Source organism: Lissotriton vulgaris, chromosome 1_1, assembly GCF_964263255.1.
Source record: "Lissotriton vulgaris chromosome 1_1, aLisVul1.2, whole genome shotgun sequence".
Taxonomy (NCBI): domain Eukaryota; kingdom Metazoa; phylum Chordata; class Amphibia; order Caudata; family Salamandridae; genus Lissotriton; species Lissotriton vulgaris.
The window spans coordinates 1,210,110,591-1,210,124,570 of NC_141685.1; positions in this window are offsets into that span (position 1 = coordinate 1,210,110,591).

A 13,980-nucleotide genomic window follows, 5' to 3' on the forward strand; every position below is an offset into this window, starting at 1 on the left:
AATGTTGATGTACTTGTTACGGCAGAAAGCAAGTTCTTTAGAGAGCTTGTTTCGCTTCCTAGGGGTACTCCAACTAAGCCACTCCGGTGCGATATGGGTCGCCGATCAATCAAAGATCTAATTGTTTTGCGCCCACTTCTCTATTGGGCCTGTTTGTGGCGTACACCCGAGCTATCCTGCTATGCAGTCGGCTTAAGAGAAGTCATGAATTTGCAGGGTTCCCACAAAGTTGTTTGGCTTGCTAGGGTAAAAAAGCTCTTATTGGCTATTCGTTTTAATATTGCATGGGAGTCATGTTTCTCGGTGTCAAAAGTGGATATTAAGAGAGCCTACTGGGCATGGGTGGATGCACAAGATGTACAACATACAAACCTAGGGGTCTAAAAAGAGGGTATCTGGAACCTCTAAAGAGGAAGTCTTAATGTTTTCATTAATACATCAAGACAGAGTCACAACTTACTACTAGTTTATAAGAGACAGGGAATGTCAAACAAAGGAACACCAGTGATTGCAGAGGAATATCATATAAGATTCCCATCAAAAGTTCTCGTGATGATCAATATTATCACTAGGTCATCCTTAAGGGTCTCGTGTCTCTAGATCATTGAGACCTCAATCGTACCCTTTATCCAACCGGGATTCCAACCAGCAATCACTTTAGGACCAAGTGAATCTGATGTGAGGGGATCAGGTGCAGTGCAACAAAATAATTATAATAATTGGTGTGGTGAGGTGTATTAAAAAGGATAGAGAAACCACAAAAAGACTTTATTGAGAAGGTCCTCCTCCTGTTAAAATCAAGAACAGTGCAATAATATATGTATCTGCAGTTCAACCAAATACCTGCATGGGGCCAACATGTTTCAGCCTTAATGGGAAAAGGGACCCTAGGCTTTCTTCAGGGCTTCTGTTCTAGCTCATATATGCTACTGCATGTGATATAAACAGTGTAAAGTATATAAAGGAAATTTTAAGTGAAGTTATTGTACAATCAAAAGGATATAGATTTCCATCGACTGATAGTACTCCACAGGTCACGTGGTATATGAAACATCTATAAACACACAATGGACACAGAATTTAAAACCATCAATGTCCCCGAAAGACTGTCCAGTCCCTTTCAAAACAAAGGACAGTGTCTACTCACCCAGTGTGCCCGGGGGACAGACCTCACCTCTCCTGGACCTGGCTCAGGATATGCGAGACCCCGCTCTATGAATGCAAAAAACATGGTGAGCCTCAATACATATAGAGAGAACAAACATAGTCCTGCACTATACTGCATGTATACACAGAGAAGGGCGTACTGAGCCTTTTCAATAGTAAAACTATCTAGAGTTTGTAGAGACTCACTTCTTTTTGCCGTTCGCTTCTTGACAACAAACCCAAATCGCGTGATCTCGCGAGGTTAACTTGCGGAACTACACAGTGACGTCACCGTGTAGTTCCGAGTAGTTCAAGGCTACCCAGCTCACCAAGAGAGTCACAGGGGGCTGTATGAAATGTATTTGCGGAGAAGCAAACTGGGAGGTTTCCAAATATCAAAACTAATGCCGTATTGGTCTAAACATACCGGAAAACTATCGGCGATCGAAAAGCCGAGTGCTAAATCCTGCGAGAGCTAGCTAGAACTACCAGATTACATCTTCATTACAGATCGGGTATGTTCTGAGCATGGGAAAAGCATATCTAGCCAGTATAATAGGGTGATATAGGAAACTATTTACAACAACAAATCGCCCCTCGCAGCTATAAAAGTAGATTGCATTTTGGAATGTTAAAAGGTAATCAGCAACGGCCAGGGTCTTTGTTGAAAAAGTTATATATAAACTATGGCAAAGGGAAATTCCTTGATATCTCCCTGTATTGGGCATAATACAGCTTAACTGTTGTTATTTAGTGTTGGAGGCTAAATCACTGTATTTCATCATTTAGCACTCTGCAGTCTGTGTGTAATTTATAAACCCATTTTTGTTCTTTCATGAACAGGCATTTAGATGCATCACTTATATGGTTAAGCTGTATGAAGTGTTTTGTCAGCTTGGAGACATTTTTTTACAACAAAAAGTGCTTTTGTGTTCAAGCATTCGCGTTCGGACTTTTCTGGTCGTCATTCCCACGTATCGCTCATTGCATGGGCATGTCAATAAGTAGATAATATAGGAGCTGTTGCAATTCGTAAATTGTCTTAATTCCCATCCGCCACAAGGGTGGTGTCCAGTGACCGCTGGTGAATCCCACAATGTTCCAATAGTTCTGATCAAAGACTCTTTCGGTCGGGTATGTACTAATCGGTCACGTAAATTGTGTGATCGCTTGAAAGCAAACAAGGGATACTCAATTTTGCCATTGCTACAATTCAACACCCTCCAATGTCTTCTGATTATTTTCTGAATATCATTGGACTTTGTATTGAACGTGCTAACAAACTTGAGGCGATCCAGAGGTGGTTTTGTGGTTGGAGGCTCTAACAAGGCTTCACGACTATTGTTGGTAGCTCTCTTGAGGGATCGTCTGACCAATTTGGCAGGATAATGTCTGGCTGTCAATTGGCTAGATAGATTGGCTGCATGTTTTGCAAAAGTCTCGGATGCGGAACAATTCCGCCGTACTCGGAGGAACTGCCCGAAAGGTAGATTGTCACGTAGTGACTTCTGGTGTTGGCTCTCATAGAGGGGGAGGGAGTTCCTCACCATAGGCTTGCGGAAGAGTTCACTTTCTTAACCAGTAGGAGTAGTGTAGATGGAAAGATCCAGGAAGGCAATCCTTTCCTTGCTAGTCTCAATGGTGAACCGTAAGAATCTATTTTGAGTATTCAACCACTTGTGAAAGCAAAGAACAGAATCCAGGTCGCCTCTCCACACGACCAGAATATCATCAATATATCGCTTCCACCATCTGATGGAAGCGAAAAAAGGATTCGTAGCTGTGAGTACAGTCTTCTGTTCAAAATTATTAACATATAGATTTGCCAGGGAAGGAGCAAAAATACTGCCCATACTAGTCCCTGAATTTTGGAGATAGATGGTGTCCTCGTAACGAAAATAGTTATCCTTCATGGCGATTCTAGCTAAGGCCATTATGTAAGAGACTGGAGTGATGGTATCAAGGACCAAATCCCCCAGGATGGACCCGATGGTGTCCAAAGTCTCATCCTGGGGGATGGATGTGTATATGATTCAACATCCAGAGAGACCAGATAATCTGTCTCTTGGTTTAACTCTATTCCAGGCAAAGCCCTTAGAACGTCCGTGGTATCTTTCAAATAGGTGGGCATGGTATGCACAATAGGTCTCTAGAAGTGATCAACAAAAGTCGAGAGGGGCTCCAGGACCGATCCCTGGCCAGATATAATTGGCCTCCCTGGTGGTACTCTCTGGGCCTTGTGAACCTTTGGCAAGGTGTAAAAATATGGCACAGTTGGTTTTTGTGTCTGTAAAAATTGTGCTTCATGGGGAGTAATCCAGCCTTCTGCTAAGGCCTCCTCTACCAGTGTGTTGATCTCACTAATCAGCCTGGCAGTAGGGTCTGCAGTTAGAGGCAGATAGGAAGTCCTGTCCTTCAATTGTCTCAAGCACTCGTTTCTGTAGGTGTCCACGTCCTGTATGATTATGGAGCCCCCTTTGTCCGTGGGTTTGATATTAATCGATGTATCTTGAGTTAGGGCTTTTAATGCTTGTCTCTCGGGTCCTGACTGATTATTGTACCCCTTAGTATGTGGGATCCAGATTTTGTCAATTTCATCCTTTACAGCCTTCTCAAAATTAGCCACCTGTGGAGGTGTGGTGTGTATGGGTGGCAGAAACAGTGATTTTGGTCTGAGACCAGTGTTTACATCTAAAGCTTGGTCCTCTGCAACATTAACTTTATCTTTGAAAAAGTAGTGCAACCTTAATTTGCGAAAGAACTGGGCTAGTTCAATTTGTAGTTGAAAAGGGTCACCCACATCAGTGGTCACAAAGCCCAATCCTTTATTCATTACCACTTCTTCTATTGTCGAGAGAGTTTTGCTGCTTAAATTCACTACCAAACTTGGTTCAGGTGAATTCATTATACTTGGGCATTCCTTCTTGTGTGACTCCTGTTACCTGCGTGGGGTCCATTTGCGTCTTCCCAATGGACCTGCGCCTGTGTTTTGCCGGTCTTCGTTTGTTCCGTGACTGGCGGGGGCCAAATCCTAAAAAAGGCTGGTTATTAAAGTTGGAGTAACCAGGAAAAGGGCCCATGGGTGGTTGGAAAGGATGTTAAAAATTGCCAGGGTGGCCCTACGGTGTGAGCAGCCAATATCACCCTATTATACTGGCTAGATATGCTTTTCCCATGCTCAGAACTACGCGATCTGTAATGATGATGTAATCTGGTAGTTCTAGTTAGCTCTCGCGGGATTTAGCACTCGGCTTTTCAATCCCCGATATTTTTTTCCGGTATGTTTAGACCAATACGGCGTTAGTTTTGATATTTGGAAACCTCCCAGTTTGCTGCTCCGCAAATACATTTCATACAGCCCCCTGTGACTCTCTTGGTGAACTGGGTAGCCTTGAACTACTTGGAACTATACGGTGACGTCACTGTGTAGTTCCGCGAGTTAACCTCGCGAGATCACGCGATTTGGGTTTGTTGTCAAGAAGCGAACGGCGAAAAGAAGTGAGTCTCTACAAACTCTAGATAGTTTTACTATTGAAAAGGCTCAGTACGCCCTTCTCTGTGTCTCCAGATTATCTTGCACAATATTTAAAAATCGGCACAATACGAGCTACGAACCCTGTGATTGGTCAATTGACTAATCAATGGTGTTTGAAAAGAGCTTTTCCTGTCTCGGTCGTTGCCTCCCCCTGACTCGGTTTCGGCTCGAGGCAATGACGGACAGGTAGATACTGCTCTCTGGTCCTGCTAAATTAACTTTCCTCCACTCAGTTTGTATCTTTTATGCAATTATACCCAGCAATAAGATATACTTCGTTTATAGACAATGTGCCAGAAGTCTCTGGTTTGTGAATAATTATATCGGTTTTCACAGGCTCTCTGAACAGTAATATTACACACCGAAGCCTGATGATACAATACAACTCGAGGTTTGGTGGGAGGCCTAGAAGGTTTTAGTTTAGGTGGATAGGATGAGGGAGGCAACTTTTTCCTCTGAATGCAAGACAATGATAGTCTTTGCTTAGAACATACATGTATTATAGTGCAGGACTATGTTTGTTCTCTCTATATGTATTGAAGCTCAGAATGTTTTTTGCATTCATAGAGCAGAGTCTCGCATATCCTGAGCCAGGTCCAGGAGAGGTGAGGTCCGTCCTCCGTGCACACTGGGTGAGTAGACACTGTTTTTTTTTTTTTTAAAGGGACTGGACAGTCTTTCGGGGACATTGGTGGTTTTTAATACTGTGTCCATTGTGTGTTTATAAATGTTTCATATACTACGTGACCTGTGGAGTACTATCAGACGATGGAAAACCTTATCCTTTTGATTGTACAATAACTTCACTTAAAATGTCTTTATATACATTACACTGTTTATATCACATGCAGTAGCATATATGAGCTAGAACAGAGGCCCTGAAGAAAGCATAGGGTCCCTTTTCCCATTAAGGCTGAAACATGTTGGCCCCCATGCAGGTATTTGGTTGAACTGCAGATACATATATTATTGCACTGTTCTTGGTTTTAACAGGAGGAGGTCCTTCTCAATAAAGTCTTTTTGTGGTTTCTCTATCCTTTTTAATACACCTCACCACACCAATTATTACATTTTTTTTGTTGCACTGCACCTGATCCCATCACATCAGAGTCACTTGGTCCTTAAGTGATTGCGGGTTGGAATCCCGGTTGACTAAAAGGGTACGATTGAGGTCTCAATGATCTAGAGACACAAGACCCTTAAGGATGACCAAGTGATAATATTGATCATCACGAGAACTTTTGATGGGAATCCTATATGATATTCCTCTGCAATCACTGGTGGTCCTTTGTTTGACATTCCCTGTCCCTTATAAACTAGTAGTAAGTCGTGACTCTGTCTTGATGTATTAATGAAAACATTAAGACTTCCTCTTTAGAGGATCCAGAGACCCTCTTTTTAGACCCCTAGGTTTGTATGTTCTACACATAGTTTCTTGAGGGATAATACCTAGGCTGGTCTATAAACATCCCTCTGGCCCTCCTTAATGTTCTTGTTGTTTATATGGATGCACAAGATCTCAGAGATACTGACTTGGGGAGGTTTACAGATGAGTTCCGCTTGCACAAGACAGTACATCGTCTTGAACCCTATCTGGACTTCATTAGGAAACCCAGAGATAGGGCACTTTACATTCAGTTCAGAATGGGAACTCTTCCCGTTCGTGAACGTACAAGTAAGTGGAAACCACCCAACCAAACACTTGTTGACTGTCCATTTCGTACCGGTGTACCTGAAACCATCCCGCATTTTTTCTTTGTATGTCGCGCTTATAGCAAACCTAGGTCGAAATGGTTAAAACCTATCTGCCGTCTGCTTGAGACCAGGAATTACTCTTCTGCCCTCAGAATTTTGCAGACATATCCTAACACCACCCTAGCTTGTGGGGTGGCCAAATTCCTTAGTTGGGTGTGAGTGATCAGACTGAAAGTCCTACGTTGACCCTACAAGGCGACTACTCTCTAACTTTGTCCAAAGCTGTAATTGGTTTAATATATTTTTATCATATTTGTATTTTTGTCAAAGAGCTTTCTAATGTATGTTTCAAATGAATTGTGATTTTAATTGTAGATGTGCTTTTTAAGCTATTTTATATCGAAATAAAGCTTTGTACTACTACTACTAATACATAACCCCAGATTCTCCATAAATAGGACAAAACTCTCAAGGAGATGCTGCAAGGCCAAAGGAGTGTGCGCCAAAAGTATCCGCGCAAAGCAGAACTGGTATTGGCTGATGCTTAACTTGTGGCACATCTGTAGATGTACTAGCAAGTGTGTTACCCAGGTTGTTACTGTACAATTTAAATAAAAAAAGGGGCAAGTACACATCCTGTTGTACCCCTTTTTCAATTCCAAAGGGGCGAGTGCACTCACCTTTTATACCGAAACGTACCCTTGCGTAGCTATTTGAGTATAAGTGCCTTAAAATTAATAATAGTACAGTCAGTACCCATCGAACTCCTCACTGACCACAGTTTATCGTGGATTACACAATCAAAAGCTGACAATAAGTCAACAAATAACATATGCAGGTTGCCACTTTTAATATGTGCATATTTTGCCAGTAGCAAATTTAAATGAATAGCTTGCTCCATGGTGCCAATTCCCTGATGGAATCCATATTGTAGGTAAGAGATCCTAATATTGTAATCTGCCCAATTTTGTAATCTAACTAGAATAATACGGCCAACCACTTTAACCAAAGAATCTAGAAGAGAAATTGGTCTTTAGTGCGATGGGCAATTTTGATCACCTTTTCTGAATATAGGTACAATCTGGGACTCTGCCCAAGACAAAAGGAATCCCATACTCTCCTTTTTGATTCATTGTATCACTTTCTTATTGTAGTTAACTTTGTATATGCTTCTTTGCAAAACTAATAAAAATTATTGAACAAAAAAAAACTGGATGGTGAAGGACACAGTCTGTAGTAGCGGAATATAAGGTAGAAAAAGGTGTTACCCAGTCCTCTTCAGTCACTACAGCCTCCATGTTTGGTTTATCACCTTCACTAAAAAAAAGGGGAGTTGATAACACACCAAAATGCAATGGTGTTGTTACTACGGCTAGCCTCATGCAGTTTCTCCCAAGTCTCCTCTTTTAGTGCTTTTTTACGATTTTTTTTAGGTAAGCCTATATTCCCGCCTCCAATGCGGAACCTCCTCATTGTTCCTGGGATTGTTTTTCAGAGCTCCTATAAGTTTTTGTTGGGTCTCACTGCATGCATGATCAAACCAGCCCTTCCTCATTGCCATTCCTGACTTCTGCTTGGATGTTAACCCTACTTAAATAGCACTGGTAATTTGTCAGAAAAACTCCACAATAGCAGAGCCTCCTCCGTAGTATCCAAAAAACATCGAAGGCACTGTTTTGCTGCTTGATTAATTTCTCTAAGAAGTCAATTGGGTCGATCATTGACCAACGTAGGGTATAACCATTAATTCGAGAGAGCTCTAAATTCTCCACGGCTAGAATGTGGTGATGGGCCCTCTGATCTTTTAGTAACCTAGAATTTAGCGCTAAGCTTTGAGGATAATGATCACTCATTGCACAGTCATGTCATGTAAAGTTGGTCATGAGTGCTGACTAACGATTTGGGAAGAGTAGAAAATCTATAACACTTTTGCCCTTGGTGCCATCAAAAAGGGACTGGTTACATCAGTTGGGCTGTTACCACACTTGTTACTGAAACCTAGATCATATTTAAAAACAATCTCATTGAGCTTCGTACCATAATCTGAGTTTGCAAAATGGGTGGAGTCTTCATTTAATGATGAAATCATACCACAAGTACTTTTTGAGGGCAATTTATAAAGTTGAATGTTAAAATATCTAACCCAAATTAAAATGTTATCCCTATTCCCCTTCGAAAGAATGGATTCCAAATCAATATCAAGTAAGGTCAGCATGACCAATATGTCCGGATCACAAGCATTGTTGTAGAAGTTAAATAGAATCAGTTTCAAAGATACAGAGAAATCAATACTAACAATTTGATAAAAAGGGCTAGGTGTCGCAAGATTTACAATAGAGGAGCATGGTTTGTTTGACACATAAGTGCAAAGACCACCTCTATTTCCACAAAGTCTAAATGGAATAGCCGGAAGTTAAAAGTTTTAAAACCATTGAGATGACAAGGTTTAACCACCCAAGTTTCTTGTGAACAAACAATAGTAAAGTTAGCTATAAAGTTTAGCCACTGGTGAGAGTTGAGCTTACTACACAGGCCTGCTACGTTCCAGGATAGAGCTGTGATCTTGTTTGGATCGAGGGACATAGAATCCACACTGAACTCTTAGCCTGGTGGGGGTTGTGCTGAGATTATTAGGACTTTAAAACTCATATCTGGCTGTATATTATTAACAGTGGTCGAAATTGCAGGACCACGATTTAGCATTGTGGTAGCCACCAATTGTTTATCCTTTAGTCAATCCATCCCAGCAAGATTAGAGATAGTATCACACCTGTTTAAGGTTACAATGGCGTATAGGGGGGTGTTTGCATAGTTTACAATTGTGGATGATTGTTGCAAGTGTACGTTAAGTTGGGGAAAATCGTTGTGTCAAAGAATTTGGCTGACTGAGCAGGTGCCTGAGGGGCTTATAAAAGAAACCAAGCTGGAGGGCTATATTTTGGTTTTGGTTTGAGCACCTTGACTTGGCCCGACCAAACATGTCATTACCCAGTCCTGGGGATTTGAATTAGAGGACCACATAACCACCCTGAAACACTTTAGTATCTCTACTGACCAACCCAACCCGTCTGGCCATCTTAAAATCTGCAAAGAGTGTTCCCCAACCCCACTTTAGAATTGATCCAATTGAGAGATGTATTTCTCAATGAGTTCCATGTTTCGTGGTGCTGAGACTCGATGGGTGAAACATTTTCCAAGATCACCACATCTGCTGTAACATCAGGCGGTTGGTCTAGTCGATCCCTGGCAGATGGGGGATGTTTATGGGTTGTGCGCCTGCATACGTATTAGGTTTGGGGATTGGTTATGTCCCCCTATTATGAGCCCTTGTTGCGTCAGTAGCAGAAACGTGTTGTGTGTAGGTCACTGTGGTTGACACTCCAGTAAGGGATTGGGGGGGTTGAAGAGGCACGCCACAGGTCCCAATAGCAATCACTGTACTGGGAGGGTTCTAAGTGTAGTAGGAACCACACCAGCAGTATTGCCGTAATCAATTGGCTCTTCCCTCCCATTCCGAGTGTACATATTCACTGAAACCAATCTTTCTACACATGAGAATACAGCACATTCAACAGCTTTGTGAGGATCTGTAAGGCTACATACATAAGTTTTAATAAGATCAGAGGATACAGAAGGCAATACTTTGCTCAAGTCTCTCTGGGATTTTGAGCTTGGGCCCTTTTTATTGCCTTTATTTTCCCATCACACTGTTTTATATTGGCCTTAGCAGAGTTGGCTTTGGAGATTTTGGGTCATTTAGATGGGGGAATGGGACTCGATGTGCCTGGTTAAAGCAGAGGTAACATATTGGAAAAGCTCATTCTTTTTCACAGTATCTAGACTAGTGGGCTGCAATTCAGGCATTTGGACCAAATCTGAGGAAGAAATACATTTATTTGAAGGTTCAGTGCCACTCTCAGTGCAGGTAGTTAATGTTTCCTCCACACTTAAAATGTGCTTCTCAGTGGCTCCCACTGCCCCTGTTATTAAGTTCATGATAGACTGCCGGGATTTTGAAGGTGATTTCGCTAAAGCAATACTCAATAGTTTCCTTTTGCCCATGACCAAAAACAAAATACACCACTATATAGAATCCAAACTATGTACAGTAACAGGGAAAATAGAACAGTGAAAATGTACCATTACAGGAGAAGTCATTGCAGACTCAGAAGGCGAAAAAATAAAAGACCTTGACGGGACACACAGCAAAGAGGGGGGTGGGGGCAGTTATGCCTCCTTCTGCCGCTGACGGGCGCAGGCCTGCTCTTGGCCAGGGCTTTACGTGGGCATGGTCGGGCACCCTTGCTCGCGTCGGCGCTGCAGGAGACCTTTATGATTTTTATAGCGCCACCTGGGCGGTTGGTGACGCAGGCGTCAGGGCAGGTGTACCGCTATGGGGTCTGGGTCTTGTGGTCCTAATCCTGGCAGCGAGCGGCAAAAGAGTAGAAAGACGGGCGTCCCGTGCTGCGGGAGTCCTTGATGGTTTTTATAATGCCTCCTGGCACTGATGGTGATGCAGCCGTCGGGGCAGGTGGGCACTATGGGGTCTTGTGGTCCTGACCCTGGCTGCGAGCATCAACAAGGCAGAAGGGGGGGTGCCGACCGAAGGGAGGTCCCCCCCCGGGTGATTTAGGAGGGTCTTGGGGGGGAGAGGTTCATAACCAGAACCTTCTAGAATTTAATTTTGGGCTGCTCCCTAGTAGGAGTTTGTAGCCCAATTCGATATAGCCCCTTGTCTCCGCCTCCCAGCCACCATTTTAGGTTTGGTGACCTGGTGGCTAGGAGGTTAGCTAGGAATTTTTGTGTAGGCATTAATTAATACTTTTAGCGCTAGTTTTATTAGTGTTAGGGTGTTATTTACGTCAATACTCACTGTTGTTATGGAGGACCATCGGGTGCTGGAGGCTCTACGTCTTTTGTCGGAGGCGGGCAGGATGGACCTGGTGATCAGAGGGGGCGTCGCGTCCTTCGCACCAGGCCTCTGCTGGCGTGGCTGCGGCTGTGGCAGTTTGTTCCTCACCTAAGAAGCGTCGCGCGCAAGGGGTAAGTGAGCGGGCCGCTCCAGTACTCGGAAGTCGGACCCGTCTGACAAAGCACGTGTGGGGGGGAGTGACGCTTCTGGTGCTTTGCGCTACCCTCCGTATTCAGGGGCGGAGGTCGCTGTAGTGTCGCCGTCAGCCGGGCGCCCGGCTGAAGGTGCCCGTTTCATTGTGCACCCAGGCGGATTCAAGGCTTCCCCCGCGGGTGCTGCGGGTCGCGGAGGTCGTAAGAAGAGAAGGAAGTGCTCCGCTTCTCTGATGCCGCTTGAGGGCCGGGAAGGGTTAGGTGCAAGTTCTCCGCAGCGTGGTTCTTGTAGAGGCTCAATTGCTTTGGGTGAGAGAAGGGGTGGCTGGGAAACGGGCGGGGATGTATATTCCCTTTCAGCGGAGGCTCACTTTCAAGTGCATTCCGAGCTGCAGGTTGGGGGTGTGATATCTGAAGGTATTTTAGACACTGGAGGTTTTGGTGAGGCTGAGAATTTTGTTGGTCAATCTGCATATGTTGGTACTGATATGGCAGCAGGGGAGGGTGCATATGGAGGGGCAGGTTTTGTGAATAATTCTTTATTGTTCTCTGGGCCTCCTTCAGAGCATAGGGAGGTTTTGTCTGTGTTAGGGAGCTCTAGGGGAGAGGGCGAGTGGGCACAAGTTGGTGAAGAGGGTGCCAGTACTGGGGTTGTTTTTTATGTGGGGGTTGAGTGGTCAGGGGCTGAGGGGTCAGTTGTAGGTCTGTCACCTGAGGCTGGGTTACATGGATTGGATGGTGGTGTGGGAAATGTTGTACCCTGTACTTTTCCACGGTATGGTAGTGGTTTGGGGCAGGTAGGTAGTTTTGAGGTTCGGCCATCAGGTTGGGAGCGTTTTGGGAGCATGTGTATGGATAAGGGTGAGGTACAGAGGGAGGGTGAGGAGCAGGGTGTGGCAGAGAGGTTTCTGGGTGGGTGTTCTTCTTCGGCGGTGGCAGCAGCAAAATTGGATTGGAGTGATGAGGAAGATGTGGTGGGTGATTCACCTGTGAGGGGGCTGCCTTTGAGGAGTACAGGTAGGATTTTGTCTCTGGATAGGTTACAAAGGAGGTCAGTTAGTTCAGTTGTTTTGCAGTGGCCAGGGTCTGGGCCAGGTGTTTTTATTAGGGAGCCCAGCACACCAGTCCAAACTTTTTCTTTTCAGGAGGTGGATCGGTGCGGTAGTCCGGACTCGGTAGGGCGTGGTTCAGCCCAGTTTCGCCGAGGTGAAGTGAGGAGAGAGCCTAGCGCGGCACTCTCCGTACCACCGAGGGAACCCGTCGCGGTCAGCGAACGAAGGTCTGGCACAACCTCGCTGGCCCCAACGAATAGCAGGTCTAGGTGGTCTACCTTACCGTCGGCTTTGGAGCTACAGAGTAAGCACATGGGGATGTACAGTCTTCTCCCCCTCCAGGAGGACTTTCTACTCAGTTTAAATGTATCGTTACTGATGACGGGTTGGGTGAGACCCGAGATGTTGCTTTTCAGGCTACTATGCTGCCAGAGGTGGAGCCGGTATTGTTGGACTATGATGAGGATAGTCCTGAAGAAGGTGAATTGCGAGATGGTGAGGGGGGAGCCCTCCTATTTGTCACATAGTGTTTTGCAGGTTTCCACAGTAGCACGGCCATCAAGGGAGAGACAAGAGCGCGGCCCATCAGTCAGGGCTCCTCGAGGAAAGAATAGGTTGGACTTTTCAGCGGAGTCTGCAAGGGCACCTTCTTTGGAGCTAGGTGAGAAAGCAGTTACACAGGCCAACCCTAAAATGGTGTCTGTGGGGACGGCGGTGGAGGGGGTTGGGGGGGGTGGTTGAAGGGACATTGCTGAAAGGAAAATACGTTAGAGACACAGGTGTAGGCATGGATGACGGTATTAAGGCAGTGGGAGGTAAGGTTGAAAGCGGTACAAACACTGAGGCTGCGGGGGGTGTTAAGGAGCCACTTGCCAGTAAAGAGTTGAAAGTTAAAAAATGTCCTTATATGGGAGTCACTAAACCTTTGGGAGATCATTTAATGTTGGCAACAAACAAAGGAGCGCATTTGGAAGGGTGAGTATGTAGAGATTTTGAAGCTCCTCCACCGTGAGGTCAGGTCCAAAGAAGGTTCTAAGGAGGAGGAGTATGAACTTGAGAAGCGCCCAAAAGTTCCATTGACTATAGAGAATTGGACGGCGGTGTTTCTAATATACGCAAGTGTTTACTGCGAGAAATGTCCAGAGTGCAGCGTTTCGATATTCAAATATATGGATGTGATTAGAAAAGCGCAGCTTACTGGAGGTGGGTATGGATGGGCCCAATATGATGAGGAATTTAGGGCCAGGATGGCATGGGATCCAGAGGCTAAGTGGGGGGAGTTAGATACGGATTTGTGGCCGCATACGTTGGGGGCAACATCAGAGGGTTAAACCATATTTATAGCCAGTGGTTTACCTTTCATTTATCGGCCCTTTCAGGCCAAGCCCACCCAGGGTGGGGTGGGGAGCAGTTCAGCTACACAATCAGGAAATGGAACTTGCTGGGACTTCAATAAGGGGCTGTGCACTAGGGAATACTGCAAATTTA